Source organism: Euprymna scolopes, chromosome 34 (assembly GCF_053919585.1).
Source record: "Euprymna scolopes isolate OS-2025 chromosome 34, ASM5391958v1, whole genome shotgun sequence".
In the NCBI taxonomy this organism is placed as follows: domain Eukaryota; kingdom Metazoa; phylum Mollusca; class Cephalopoda; order Sepiida; family Sepiolidae; genus Euprymna; species Euprymna scolopes.
The window spans coordinates 78663113-78674801 of NC_136515.1; positions in this window are offsets into that span (position 1 = coordinate 78663113).

Consider the following 11689-nt stretch of genomic DNA (forward strand, 5'->3'; position numbering starts at 1 on the left):
AAATGAAGACTGTAAAAATGTATTATTTTATTGTTCTAAGCATGTCTATTCTCTCTCGGCCTTCCTTTCTGTCAGCGTATATTTGCATCTATCTATCTACTTCTCTGTCTCTATCGTTCACGTAGATTACATCATATAAGCGCGTGCATTGCCAGATGGGTATAAAAAGAAAGAACTAATGAAACAAACAAAACAAAACATGTCAGAAAACAATCATTAAAAAAAAAAGCAAATTTGACAGATACTTGCTCGACACTCCGCACGCGCGCGCTCGGGCATTTCTTACAATTTCTACGCACCTAGACTAATCATTTCTCTCTCTCTCTCTCTCTCTCTCTCTCTCTCTCTCTCTCTCTCTCTCTCTCTCTCTCTCTCTCTCGTTCTCTCTCTCTCTCACTCGCTCTCTCTCTCACTCGCTCTCTCTCTCTCGCTCTCTCTCACTCGCTCTCTCTCTCACTCGCTCTCTCTCTCTCGCTCTCTCTCTCACTCTCTCTCTCTCTCTCTCACTCGCTCTCTCTCTCGCTCGCTATCTCTCTCTCTCTCACTCGCTCTCTCTCTCTCGCTCTCTCTCTCTCTCGCTCGCTATCTCTCTCTCTCTCTCTATCTCTATCTATCTCTATTTCTATCTATCATACATATCTACACATACCTACAAACATGCAAACACACACTTTTCCCCTTCTCCCTCTCTTCAGCTCTGCCTATCTATCTTTCCCTGTATTTCAACTATTCCTTCTTTTTTTCTCTCTCCTTCTCCCAGCCTTCCCTATCGCTCTCGTTTACTCGATATTTCAATGTTCTACTTCATATCTTTCAATGATCCATTATTCCAAACTATCCTGAGCCCCCAAAACCAACCACAGATTAGACCATTTCTTTAATGATCCAGCCTCTGTTGGTTTTGCGCAGTTCTAGGAGATCCACCCTCCAGGCTTTGCCTTCTCATTTTGAGCAGGAGGGTTAGTTTATTGCTAATCGCCTGAGGCGCCCTTATCGGGGACTGCCGAAGGGGTTACTCAGGCACGTTTTTGCAGGTCAGAGTGACCCTCCTCTCTAGAATGCTGACTGTTCAATCTCACTTTCCGACCCCGGTGTCTAGGTTCTACCAGTGGGAGAGAACTAAAGAAACGCCACTCTCTCTTTTTCTCTTTCTCTTCTTTGCCACTGTCTTCATCTCTTTCTCTCTTTTTATATATATATATATATATATATATATATATATATCAGCAGTTTAGCCCGACTTTGCGCGTGCCTTATATACTTGTCATAACTTTACGTGCATATGCATATATTAAAAAGTTTAACTCATGTGCAGGGAACCTATATCTAAAATTTCAAGTGTTTAGACTAAAAATTAGAGAAGGAGTTTGGTAGAGTTTTCAACGGTGAAATCGTTGCTACACAGGTGTACGCATTTTTCGATCATATACTTACTAGTAACTAAAGACCTCTTCAGGCGATGCAGCTTATACGGAAACAAAAATAATCGCCTGAATAGGTCTCCAGTTACTAGTGACTAGCTGATCGAAACGATCTAGCAACATATTTCTGCTTCTCTGCTTATGTAAAAACAAAGAAAGTGTATACCCTGCCCTACTTCGATGCATAAACCTAGTTAAACTTGATTGATTACTTAATCGCCGGAAAACAATAAATTTAGATTATATATATATATATATATATATATATATATATATATATATATATATATATATATACTAGCATGGGTGCCCGGCGCCGCCCGCGTTTGGAGGTGTGGGTTGAGCAAAAAAAAAAAAGTGGTAGTAGGAAGGCAGGCTCGAACCCGTATTGTGAAGGAGGAAAAGAACGAGAAAAAAAACGTGACGTCTTCGCTGTTACGACCACCGTTAACCCGGAAGCAACGTAGGTTTAAATTAGGGCTAGACAATCGAAAGGAGGGGGTGATTTTAGAAAATATCGGCGAATAAAGCGACCCCTCCCTGTAGAAAAGTGCCCAGTTGAGGGTGAAGAAAATGTTTTTAGCCTATTTTTCCTTATTTGTCGTCTTGTGAAAATCCGTCGCTTTTGTCGAAAGTTTTAAGCAGACATGCAAATATACATATATACATTTATATATTGGTAGCTCAAATTTTCGACTGAAAGCAATTAAAAAGCTTGCCCTATCTCTGAATACCCTTTATGTAAAATTTCAAATGTTTAGACCAGAAATTGTCTGAGTAATTTGATAGAGGCCGCGGAGGTCAAATTTTTTTAAACTTTGACCCCTATGACCCTTTAACATTTATTGTTTTGGGGCTCAAATCAAGTTATTTAGTAAGATCCATGTACAAGGAACCTATATCTAAAATTTCAAATGTTTATACCCAAAACTGGTCGAGGAGGTTGGTAGAGTTCTCAAAGGCCAAATCGTTGAACTTTGACCCCTTAACAGCCAAATTTCTGTCCGAAAACGGATTACAAAGATTTTCCCAAATCTCAATACCCTGTATATCAAATTTCGAGTCTGTAGACTGGGAGCTTATAGAGTTATTGTGTAGGGAAGTGTACACAGACAGACAGACACACACAGACAGACACTTTCACTTATATATATATATATATATATATATATATATATATATATATATATATATATATATATATATAATGAGTTTAGAGATTCTAACGGAAGAAAAATGTATATTTAAATGAATGGGGTCAGCAACAAGTGTTATGTTTTCTTTTTGTACTTATTTTAGTATTTCATTTTTTTACTTTTTTTATTTTTTAGATCACTGAAATAATTTTTTAAATCACTGAAATAATGTTTGTTTTAAATAGTTTTAACGCGTTTCGGACGTTCTCATGGTTTTAAAGCGTCTTCTTCAGGTTAGTTTGTAAAATATTTAAAATGTACAATAGCGATATCGTTGGCCATTTTGATGATAAAAGATTTTCTCAAGAAGTGGGAAGATACCTAACTTCATTTATCTCTTAATCTTCGTAAAATTCCTCTCTCTATCTCTATACCTTTCTCTTTCTTTTCTTCGCCATCACTTGCTCCTGTTTTAGGTTCACCAGTTCTTATATGTCATTTTAAATTTTCCCTTTTACAGGTTAAGTAATATTCTGACAATCGCTTAAACAAATGCTTGTTGGTGCAAAAATAATGTCGTTTTTTATTTTTTATCTTTTTTATTTTTTTTACCAACTTAGAATTGGTCCCTTCATATTGACCCATCTGGGGCATATACGTTGGAGCTTCTTGTGCATTTCGTCAATTTGTCGGCAGTACTTCTCGGTGCAATTTCGGCTTCTGGAAGTGTTGTGGAGCTTCTCCGGCATCCAACCTCTGTGCCGAACGTCGCCGGTTGTCGTAGAGGATCCACTTCTCATCACACGTCATAATCCTCTTGAGAAATGGGTCGATTTTGTTGCGGAGAAGGACTGTAGAAGACACCTCAAAACGATGAATTTTTTTATTATCGTTCAATTCATGCAGCACCCATTTATCCAACTTTTTTTGACTTCCTATTTGCTTTTAATGGCGAACGACTCTTGAGTGGTCGACCTCGAGTTCAATAGCAACTTCTCGCGTGGTTTTGCGAGGATCGGCTTCAATTAAGTCTTTCAAATGTTCGTTATCAAATGCAGTCGGGCAGCCACGACCGTCTTCATTTTCGAGGCTGTCGTCATCATTGCGAAATTTCTTGAACCACCGTTGTGCCACACGTTCAATGGTGTTTCCTGGGCTAAACGTATTATTGATATCACGAGCTGTCTCGGCAGCTTTTCGGCCTAGTTTGAACTGGAACAAGGAAATCGTGCGGATTTGAATTTTGGTCATGCAGTCGAAAAGCCTACAAAAAATAAATGAAAGATTGAGAACGGTAGATATGCGATGTCGGTTTTGAAGCGTGTGTTTTCGTCTCAGTGTGTCAGGGTGTGCTTCCCTTCCTTTTCCAATCCAATGAATATCACTATTTTCTCAGTCTTGGGGAGATAACTCTGTTTTTAAGGTTAACTCTAACATCACCCTTGGAGTTAACTTGGAGGTGGCTTACATTAGTGCAACGGCGATTTGGCCAAGTCATGAAAGGTATTTCCTCATTCTCATTTACATTTGTCTGCATGGGAAGTGATGGAGATGGCTATTCGAATGTGTCCATTAACAGTTCGAATGAAATGTTTGATGTCAACCGTTTATCTGGCACCTATTTGGTTTTTGTGCCGTACCAGATTTGGTTTGGTTTGGTTTGGTTTGGTTGTCTTTATTTTACGGCATATCAATAGGGTTGGGGCCCTAACAGGTACTACCACTCCGGGTCAGAGTGGACCTAGGAGCAATGGCAATTAAAGGGTGGCTCCACACTCCCCAAAGCCCGCAAGCTGGGGCCTCACCACTGGATATAGTTTAAGGTCATATCCAGGACCAATAGATTTGGCTCCCAACTTGAACATCGTAAAGAAATTGTTCCATTTGTTTTTGTGAATGATGCCAAGTACCCAGTTTGTCTGGCCAGATTTGTAGTTACGAACAAACACTAGTGTTCGAACTGGAAATTAGTTTTTGTTAGGGATTGGTTGTTGCGTTCGTTGTTGGGATTGTAACGCGTCCAGTGCGGTACGAAGTTTTTGTCCCATGAGTGCTTCTTCTAGTGACATACCATTTTTCACTGCTCCATTTGGTGTCGTTTGATAGTAAAGAGGGAAAATAAGATCTTATTTATTGTTCTCTCTCCCTTTGCTTTGAGTAGTGCCCGTTTAAACGTGTCCACAAACCGCTCGGCCTGTCCGTTCGATTGAGAGCGATAGGGCGGTGACTGGACGTACGTTATGCCCCATGATTTTAAAAAATTGCTGGCATGACCCAGACGTGAATTGTAATCCGTTGTCTGAGACTAAAATCTCGGGCAAACCGTGTTGACTAAATAGCAGCTTGAGTAATATGATCGTAGAATTCGTGTCAGTCTATTGCATTGAAAACATTTCTGGCCATTTGGACTGGGCTTTCACAACCACAAGTAAACAAAGACCATTGATCGACCCGGTAAAATATACATTTATTCTGGACTATGGTTCCTCTGGATATGTAAAATGGGAATCTATAATTCGAGTTGGAGTTTTCTGTTCTCTCGGGCACTGGATACAACGTTTGGCAGTGCGTTTAATATCTGCCTCTATGCTAGGCTAATAAACCACAATGCGGACTATAGATTTTATTCGGTTAACGCCTGGAGGCCACGAATGTAGTTGGCTAAGGACTGCTATTCTGAGTTTAGTGGGAACCACCACTCGATCTGCAAACATCAGAAAGCCATCAATGATAGGAAGAGAGCCAGTGCGGCGTTAGAACTGTTGGAGGTCTCCCGTGATGTTAGGAGGCCATTAATGTCGGAGAACTCTGTACATTTTGGGGATCATTGGATCTTGCTGTGTATGTTCTTTTATATCCATCTTGTCACTGGAATCATCAGGATACAATACATAAGTGTGCGTGGAAAATCGTCCTCAACACGGATGGCAGCAATGACAGCATTGTCGTCTAGAACTGATTGTGTTCTAATGAGTCGGGATAAGGCATCAGCCTAACCAAATCTCGTTTTTCTGCGGCATTGTATACCTTTCTTTGAGCCGAATATTGAAAGTAGTGACTTGTGATCCGTCAGAAGTATAAAGTGACGCCCGAACAGCATGTTATGGAATTTTGTTAAAGCAAAACTCAGTGCGAGGGCTTTTTTTTCTACTTGACAATAATTGCGTTCAGCAGGCGTCAGGGATGTCGCTGCATGCATGATGGCCTGTTCAGTTCCATCTGTTAAATAGATATGAGATCACTGCTCCCACGTCATGATTTGATGTATACGTTGCTACAACTATTGTCTTACTTTGATCAAAGTGTGTGAGTAGTAGGTCCGATGTGATTCGTGATTTGATTTTATCAAATGATTTTTGCCAGGATCATTTTGTGTCCTTTGTCAATAGTTTATTGAGTACTGCTTTGATTTGGTGGAGTGACGGCAAGGAAACTTTCGTAGTAACTTACTAGTCCAAGAAATGCGCGTAAACTGCTAACGTCTGATAGGAGTGGCATGTGTTGGATAGCTGCCACATTCACAGGATCTGGATGACCAACTAAATGATCGAAGATAAATCCCAAATATTTTATGGAAGATTAATTAAAATGGCAATTTTTCTAGGACGGAGTTCGAAACCAAAGTCTTGGATACGGGTTAAGACTCTGTCGATTCTTTCTGTCAATTCCTAGTTGGATTTCCAAATAAATACGCATCTGCACCATTTACACCGGTAAGCATTGTTTCCATGATCTGCTGAAATATTGCAGGAGCTGTTTTTACCACAAAAGTTAAACGAATAAAGTGAAAGAGTCCGCGGTGTGTGTTGGTGGTAAGCAGTTCCCTGAAGGTTATTGCTAATTCAACTTGCAGATAAGCCTCTGTAAGGTCCAATTTTGTGAAGCAGATGCCAGCATTAAGTATGGTGTGAAGATCAGCTGCGATTGCCAATGGATATCGGTGATCCTGTAATGCCGCATTAAGACCAGTTGAAAAGTCTGCGCACAACTGAATTGAACCATCGGCTTTCTTTACTACTAAAATGAGTGCTACCACCGTAAGTATGTCACAGGTATAGTGGTCTTCATTTCCTCTGGTTGTTTTACTTCCTGGTCCACTAGCGGCAATACAGCATATGGTACTAGGGGTTTGAGTCGAAACACAAGTTTAGCAGATTATTTAAAGGACAGTGCAGCCTCTGTCTGGGTGTAGCATCCCATGTTGTTATTAAAAACTGTAAAAAATATTTCATAATATATTTAGTCGATAATGTTGCTCTGATGTGATGAATTGGATACTACCTTATCCGATTGAGTGGAATTTGAGTCGAAAAGACTCAACGGCTCAATAAAGCCAAGTCCCAGTAAATCATGGCTCGAGTTTGCTATGTATATGATACCTAATGCTGTTTTGCCTTTCATTTTAGCTGGTTGTTTAGCCATGATGTGGACACAGTCTCCGGAAGCACTCTGTGCTATGTGACTTGTGGGCGTCAATGAAGGGTGACCTCTTGTTTCTCATAGTGATTGTAATATATCAGTGTAATTCCAGACAGTTTGTACTTGTTTTGTTATATTGTTTGTGCCTGTTATGCGAGGTTTGTTTACTTTGTGTTGGTCTTTGTCCTCGTGAGATGCAGAATCCTTCTTTATGACACAGCCTATTGCAGCTGCAACAGCGGTATGTCTTGAAGGTACAGTTCCGTACAAAATGCCACCTGCCACAATTCCAGTAAGCGGGGATGGGGGCTTGATAGATGTTGAGGTGGGATGTTGTTTTTGCACAGTGTTAACTACGGAATCTGTTGATTGTTGCACCATCGTTTGACCATGCTTTAGATCAATGAAACTTTGGCATTCCACGGCTACTTGTTGTAAAGTTATGGCTGGATTCTGCTCTATTTTTGATAAAAACCCGTGTCCGAATATCTGCGTCCTCTGCCGACCTAAAACCACGCACAAAAATTAAACATTTGAATTGAGCGTCTGTGATGGAAGTTATTTTGAACCGCTTTTCTGTTTACAATATCTGCGTTGAGAAATCAGTTGACTTGCATTTCGTTACGTTAAGACAAAACGTATATTAAATAACAAATTTGCTCACCAAATATTTGTCTCAGCGTCTCCACAGTCTCGTCGAAGTGTAGTTCTGTGGGTGTCTAGGCAGACGATCCCAGCTTCATAACAAAAATCTTCCCTTCCAGTCGTCAGTTTGTTCTTTGAATTTCACGCGAAAAAGTCATCAAAGCGTGGAAACCACGAACAGAACGTCTATTTAACCGTTGGGTCATAATGGAATTCAGTGATAGATCGTGCAATTGATTCTGCCGATGTCGTTAGCTTTGTTTCCGAGAGCATTAGTGGAGGTGTTGAAAACCTCTCCAAAAATAACTCCATCAAACGTAATTGTTGTTGCATTAATTGTTGAATGGTGCATTCTATTTGGTTTTTTTTGTTTGTTTTTGTTTTTGTTTGTTTTTGTTTTTGTTTGTTTTTGTTTTTGTTTTTTTTGTTTTTTTGTTGTTGTTTTTTTTTTTTTTTTTTTTAGAAATGTCCGGTTATCGCGTTTTTTTTTTTGTCTTCTTTTTTTTTTTAGTAAAAAATCGTCCAATAGAATGTTAATTTTTTTTCAGTGAGGTGTTTTTTTTTGTTTTTGTTTTGTTGTTGTTTTTTTGGTTTTAATAGAAACTGCCCCGTATGGATTGTTGTTGTTGCTGTTGTTTTTTGGGTTTTGTTTTTTTCAGAGATGTGTGTTGGTTCCCACGTGTGTACGAAAAAACAAAATAATCTTCGACGTAAACTATTATGTGGTTACAAATGATTGTTGAATGTGAAATAATCACGTAAAAATTATACATCAACTAAATGAAACGTTTAACAAATTTATTTACAAGTTACAAATGATTGTTGAATGTGAAATAACCACGCAAAAATGATACATCAACTGAATGAAACGTTTAACAAATTTATTTACAAGTTACGATTGACTTTATGACATTTTTAACGACTGGATGTGCGATGATAAGTCTCTCCGTCTTGAAGCATGTGTTTTCGTCTCAAAGTGTCATGGCGGACGCCCCTTTCTTTTCCTATCCAAGGGCGATCACTCTTTTCCTTTTTTTTATCTAAAGGTTATAACTTTGTTTTTTAAGGTTTACTCTATCAGAGTACTAGACATTATGTTTAGTATCATTATATATTTACTGTTGCTTTTATAAGTGACCATAAATTGGTGTACGATTGGTCTGTTTAGGACAGTGGTTCCCAACTAATATGCCACGACACACTAATGTGCCGCAGAATGATTACCGGTGTGCCACGAAAAAGTTATAGCTACAAGCCATTTAATTTCAGTTTTTTTTTTTAATAAAGACATTTAATTTCTTAATTATAATTAGGGCTATGACAACAGAATATTCTTATCATTGTTTTGACTCTCGAGTATATATTCGACACAGTTAATCAACTGAAGCCCACATAACTCTATATAAAAGCATATAAGCTATGAACGAATATACACTTGAGAGTCAAATCAATGATAAGACCTCTCAATGTCAACAGAGACAGAGCCAACCCATTCTCGCCTTCACTTTATATATCCTCTCCTTCGACGCCGATTTTTTTTCTTTCCTAGAACACGTGTCCCTTTTTCTTTTTTTGTCAAATGTAAGCCCGAGCACATTTGCTAATTTGCATACGCGTTCAAACGCTGCTCCTGCTGCTAATACAATCGCTTGCCATCCATTCTTCGGCTGCTGCCGATATTTTTTAATGCGCACTCGGGTTATTGGACAAGAAAAAGTCATGGGATTAAGTCAGAGAGGTTAACGGAGGCAAACACCTGCAGCGAGTATCATTTCATGGGAACAAGATTTGGCAATATTAAACGAGAGTTTTGACGAGATTACGTATCTGGGATGAGATTTGGAAAAAGGATATTCTGCGAGTTTGTTCTTGCAGGCGAGAAACATACACATGTTTTAAGATGTAGCTAGTGAATTCAATAACCCCGACTGTAAGATAAGGGACGAGTGAAGAATTTAACGACGCGTTTCCAGACCGCTGTGTGAAATTGAACAAACTCAACTACATTAAAAGAAAAGAGAGAGTCTCAGCTTTTCCATTGTTGCGAGTATTAACAAGATTCTTTTGCAGAGAGAGAGAGAGAGAGAGAGAGAGCATTTACAGAGAGAGAGAGAGAGAGAGAGAGAGAGAGAGAGAGCATTTACAGAGAGAGAGGCAGCATTTACGGAGAGAGGGGCAGTCTTTACAGAAAGAAGCAGCTCCTTACAAGGGTGACAGCCAACTGCGGTACGTCATGCGCACGAATATTTTATAAGGGACATTTTTGTTGCTATGAAAATATATACAGTTGTTTGAATGCATATATAACACTGGTTCAAAAAATGTAGAACCCCAATATTTTGAAACTTTATTTGTTGTAAAATTAAAGGGTTGATACGACGTGAACAAAGTAAAAAACTTTTAACGAAAGCTTATAACCATTAAGTAATGAATCCAACAATATATATATATATATATATATATACATATATATATATATATATATATATATATATATATATATATATATAATTAGTTTTTTTGGAAAAAAGTGCTCAATTAAAAGGAAAAATCCGAAATATAAGAGCGTATTTATATTTTGTGTACATAAAGTTGTTAGATGAGACAAATCATTGGTACCGTCGGTTTCAAGCCCGATAATTACGACCGTTTAAGATATCCTTATCAGGCTCTCTTCAACCAATATTCGACGAAGATATCCTTATCAAGCTCTCTTCAGCCAATATTCGACGAATATTGGCTGAAGAGAGCTTGGTAAGGATATTCTAAAATGGTCCAAATTATCGGGCTTGAAACCGACGGTACCAATGACTTGTCTCATCTAACAACTTTCTATACACAATATATATATATATAGTGCTTGATCACAAATGTGAGAGCTCAAATACAAATTAATTATTTAAAAAAAAAACTATTTGCATTTGGTTTCTGCTGCCTTTGCTCTGTTCCTGAATCGCAATCTTTGGTCGTACTTTGCAAAAAAATATTCTCAACAAACAATCGTCTAACTACAACCACTGCCAATAATTTTCCTTACTCTCTATTTGTACTTAAAACTAAACGAAAATTCCATGAGCAAAGTTCCTTTCCTAAAACTACCGGTCTGTGGTGGAACACAATATCGCGCGGCTGCTTCCCAGGTAATATAATATAGTCGTTTTCAAGGGTTAATTAGCGTAAGGCAACCGGTGAGATAATACCGTGACTATCGGTAATGACGTTTATTTAAGAGGGCGGCTTAACATAAACTTGCAGACATCTTGAAAACAGCTGTCATAGTCATTCGGAAGCAGACCCGCGGTATTGTGCTCCACAGACTGGTTATTCTAGGAAATAAACTTTGAGGCAAAGATTGATAATAAAGGAAAATTGTTGGCAGTTGTTGCAGCTAGACGAGGTCTGTTGCGAATGTTCTGCAAGAAAGAGGGGGGGACATAGATTAAAGTTCAGTTGAACACCTGCCATTAAAATAATGAGGGCTTCATCTACTAGACTTCAAAGTTGGTTTTGAACATTGTAAAGGCAGGAAAAGGAAACTCTTAGCAACTCCTTCCCAGCTGTTTTAGAATGTACTTAGCTTTTACAGGAGTAAATAGGGACTCATATTATTTATTTTTTATTCACACCAAACTAAAACGTTGCCACTTGAACGTAAGGGGCTACTATTTGAGACCATGTCTAGATGGGACACTATGTAAGGAGTTTAGCGGTGAGATATCTTTTAAAATTGCCTTTAAATTTCTGTAAGTTAGTACAGTCATGCAAGCAGGAGACGAGGGGGGAATTCCGAAGTCCAGGAGTTTTTTTTAAGAAACTATTAGGAGTAGGGAAGGGGCGGGATTTTGTTGTTTTGTTCATTAGAGCCCATTGCATTAAAATACTCGTAAAACAGGTATATCGATTCAACATTGCGTCGATGGGACAGAAGTTGATGTTTGTTTGACAGTGCGAGGTTTATTAGGTTGGAAAATTGTTTTTTGGGTGATCTTGTCTAGGAGCAAGAAACCAATGATCGATGCACCAGGTCAGATGTGACAGCATGAGCGCACGGCGGCTGTTTTAGATATA